A 4,939-nucleotide genomic window follows, 5' to 3' on the forward strand; every position below is an offset into this window, starting at 1 on the left:
TTTTTTTTTTTATTTTAATGAGAAAGAAATAGCAATGAGACAGTTTAAAAACAGGTTAGTAGGACAGTTACTATAATTAATACATTGCATATTGTTGTCCTTGTAATAGCCTTCTTCATAGTACAAGATGCAGACACGATATCTTATCTAAACACTATTAGTTCAAATTTTTCTTCTCATTGAACTAAGAGAAAGTAGCTGTATGTCTACACTATTTTGTATATACAAATATCTTTTCAATACAAAAAGGTAGAAACAGAGTTTTATGATCATTGTCATTATGTTTAATGGTTTCAGACATACTGATGAAAAACTTCAAGAACAACTCAGGCTCTTATGTTAATGCCTTAAATGACAAAATCTTCAGATCAGAATAACTAATCAGGGTGTACCAGACCTGCAACAACTCAGCTGGAAAGCTCTGTGGGCTTCTGCGTTGGTTCTCCTAGAGGCCAAATGCTGACGTGGGGCAAGCAGGCGCAGTTTGGGGGATTTTTAGTTTGGGGAGGGCGTGGGGTAGGGGATCCTTCACGTTCCTGTTGGTCGCAACCCTCCTGAACAGACTGTCTAGCCGGCTGTGAGCACACCCACCTCCCACCTCTCTTCCTCTGAGGGCACAGTGCCTGCTGCGGGTGGGCAGAGGAGGTGAGCCTAGGGCTGGCTCACGCTTGGAAAGGCCTAGCCCCAGCGAGTGTGGTACCATGGAGCTGGCAGCCTGTTGGGCCTCCCTGAAGGCCCTGGCCTGAGCAAGTCAGGATTTTTGATAGTGCTATATGGAATATTATTTATATTTTGATGAGGATGCGCTGAAATGGTAGACAGATTCTTTGGTACTTGCACATTTCAAAAAAATATTTTAAAGAGAAAGAAACAAAAACAAAAAAACAATAACAAAGTCAAAAAGCAACATAAAACAATAAAAATGATACAATTTCAAATCAAGAATAGGAAATTAATGGCTGTTATATTACATATGGATATCATCAAATTTGCTGCTCAGATTATCAGATATAAGTATGCAAGATGGATCAAACAATTAAATCTTAACTTTTCCATTCAATAAACTAATACAAAGAAGTAAAGCCATGGTGTTATGTTGAGCTATAGGGGACTCATGTCAACAATTTCTGACATTGTAAGTTAAGCGAAAGACCCAACACTATTATGGACTACTGAACTCTTTTAGAATATTTTGCTGAGTTTACATACCTATAATATTTAAATGATGGAACTTACCAAAAAAAGGGAATACAGATGAATGTCCATTTTGTATCTGTATATTCAAAGTGGTTAGGATAGATATATAGTTATATTCTCTTAATGAATAGAGGGATTTGTTCTAACAGTGTTTGTAAATAGGATATCAAGTCCTCATCGTGTACAGCAATTAACCACTAGGAAGAATGTATGCAGTGTATTAATTATTGAAACTGTCCTACCAATTTGATTTGAAACTGTCTCATTGCTATTTCTCAATAAAATTATGGAAAAAAATAAAATATTCTAACACAATAAAAAAAAGACATACTGCAATCAGTCCCCCTCATAATATTCCCCTGTGCTTTGAACATCCTTGTTCCATGGTTCTTGGAATGTGTATTTTCTATAATAAAATTTTTAAAATTTAAACATCAAAAAATAAACTAATAAAAATTGGTAGTATAATTATCTTAGTTATCCTGTGTGCATCCTTTTTCTCTCCTTTTCCTCATCTCAGTTTTTATTCCTTTTTTTTAAAAAAAAAACATAAGCATAACAATGAAACCACATTTCAAAACACATTAGGACAGTTCCAATAGCTGATACATTGTGTATTGTTCACCCATTAGTTATTCAGAGTTAAAAATATGGGCATGATATCTTCTCTATACAGTATAAGTGCAAAACTTTCTCTTTATATTCTCTAAAGAGAGTGCAAAATATTAAAAGCAATAAAAGAGAAATGATACACAACTTCACTAAACAAAAGGAATTCAACAATGATTGCTGTAACTCTGCTGTTTGACAAACATGGAGCATCGCTTGTCTCTAGTGTCTTCAATTTCTTTTTTTTTTTCTATAATTTTATTGAGAAACAAATAGCAATGAGACAGTTTCAGACCAAATTGATGGGACAGTTTCAATAATTAACACAATGCATACATTCTTCCTAGTGGTTATTTTCTGTACAAGATGCAGGCATGATATCATATTTATAAACACTATTAGAACAAATCCCTCTATTCATTAAGAGAATGTAACTATATATACTTTGAATACATAGATACAAAATGGACGTTCATTAGTATTCCCTTTTTTCTTTAGTTCTGTCATTTGAATATTATAGGTGTGTTAACTCAGCAAAATATTCTAAAAGAGTCCAGTAGTCCATAAGAGCATTGGGTCTTCCACTTCACTGGCAATGTCAGAAATTGTTGACCTGAGTCCCCTACAACTTAATATAACACCATGGCTTTACTTCTTATACTTTGTTTTCATACTTTTCTGCTGGATGGTTAAGACCAAGATAAAACAAGACCTATGCAACAGGAGTTGTAGCTTTTGGGTCTGATAAGGTCAGTGAAATCTTCTCAGGATTTTCCCTGAGATCCTATACCTCAGATTGTAGATTCTTTGTCAGTGTCAGTCATGTGGCTGAGTCATGGCCATTGCTTGGCCAATGTGCTCTCTGTGAAAGCCTGAGAGAATATTTTCCCTCCATGCGACTCTCCTTAGGCACACTCTACATCATCTATCACTTTCCTCTTTGGCCCCATAATCTCCTTAATCAGAAAATTTGGGACACTACTGAGCTACATGACATTACAGTACAAGTTGTCATATGTCCTGAGACTTAATTGACCTTGAAAGGCTAGGGCCAAAATGTTGGCTTTCCTTGAGGCCCTCCTTTTTCTCTAATTTTGGTCTGCAAACTTAGGTTGTTAACTCTTCAGAAGAGAAGTTTATTGTTATTACCATACAACATAGGCTGTTAAACTTAATCTCACTATGTGTCTGAATATCAAACATCTTAGGCATAACATGGAACAGGTATTTTTTACCAAGCATTGATATGTTGAAGTTTAAGTCTGTAGAGAATATGATGAAAAAACATTTAAAAATTAAAATACATTTTAAAAATAGGCATAAAGAATTATATACTTTCTTATTTTTACACATAAGTCCAGAAATCTAATCACATACAACCTTGTAGCAAGACAGTCCCACAACATTCCTTTTTCTATCTCCTGCTTTCATTCACCATCCCCTTCTTTTTGAACAATCATCTACACAAGAGACAGCACAGCAGCAACTGGCAAGTCATGACACACAGTTTTTATTCAGAAGACCAGAATGACAGGCACTCCAAGCATGAACCTACTATTACAAATTGCCATTTTCGGTGCTGTTGCTTAGTTAACAGGTGTCTGTATATATAGTTAGTCAGGGTAAGAATCATTCCAATTAACTGCTAGATTCAAAAATCTTCTGAAGATTTTCAGGATCATTGCCTTACCCACCTTCAACATATAAATGTATGGCTTGCCACTGTCATGTGTCCTAGCTCTTCTTCTTTCCCTCTCTTGATTATTTAGTCCTCAAGTTTGTGCTTTCCATTTAGTTGTATTATAGTTTTCTATGTGTATTTCTCCTTTTGAGTTCTTATACTAAGGAAACCATATGATATTTACACATGTGTGTCTGGTTTATTTCACTTAGTATATGTTCAAGTAGCATCCACTTCAATATAAAGGCTTCGAGTTTATCATTCTTTATAGCTGAGTAATACTCCATTGTGTAAAAATACCACATATTTTTCATCCATTCCTCAGGTGATGGGCATCTTGGTTGTTTCCAAGATTTGGCTATCACAGATTGTGCTGCTATAAACATAGGTACACATATATCCCTATGACATGATGTTTTCAGATCCTCCAGGAAAATTCCCAGTGGAGGAATAGCTGGTTTAAATGGGATTTCCAGTCCAAGTTTTGTAAGGACTTTCCACACTGATTTCCATAATGATTGCACCAGTCTACATTCTCACCAGCAGTGGGGAAGGGTTCCTTTTCCCCCACAGTCTCTCCAACATTTGTTGTTGGGTGATTTCTTTATGATAGCTATTCCTTCTGGGGTGAGATGATATATCAATGCTGTTATAAATTGCATTTTGCCGATAGCTAGTGATATGGAGCATTTTTTCATATATTTATTCACTTCCTTAATTTCATCCTCCGAGAAGTGTGTGTTCATCTCAGATGCTCATTTCTGGATTGTGGAGCCCTAGTGTTAAATTATGGGGTCCTAGTGTTTTTTAGTTCTTTATAAATTCTAGAGAACAGACTTTTGTCTCAGTACTTATTTGTCATGATTTTATCCAAATTTGTGGATTGTCTTTTCACTATGTTGATAATTTGTTTTGATGTGAAAAAAAACTTCCGAGTAAGAGCAGGTCCCAGTTGTTAATTCTTTCAAGTGTTTCCTGTGCCATTTGATTTTTGTGTATGAATTCTTTGCCTACCCATATATCTTCAAGAGTTCTTCCTACTTTCTCTTCCAGGAGATTTAGTGTCTCTGTTTTAATGTTTAGATCTCTAATGCATTTTGACTTTAGCTTAGTGCATGGTGATAGACCTGGGTCGTTTGAGTTTTCGGCATATAGAGTCAGTTTTTCCATCATCATTTGTTAAAGAGGCTCTTTCTTGCAGTGAGTATGTTTGGGCCCTTTGTCAAAGGTAAGGTGGTTCAATGTGTTTGTAGGGGCTTCAGTGTGTTCTAATCTATTCCACTGATCTTCAGGTCTATTTTGTTTCAAGTATCATGCTGCTTTTTATCACAGTAGACTTGCAGTATAATTTCAAGTCAGGAATTGCAATGCCTCCTGCCTTGTCTCTGGATTGCCCAGGATTGCCTTTGCTATTCTAGGTCTTTTCTGGTTCCAAATAAATTTTAGGAATGA

Source organism: Octodon degus, unplaced genomic scaffold (assembly GCF_000260255.1).
Source record: "Octodon degus isolate 3935 unplaced genomic scaffold, OctDeg1.0 scaffold00447, whole genome shotgun sequence".
Taxonomy (NCBI): Eukaryota; Metazoa; Chordata; class Mammalia; order Rodentia; family Octodontidae; genus Octodon; species Octodon degus.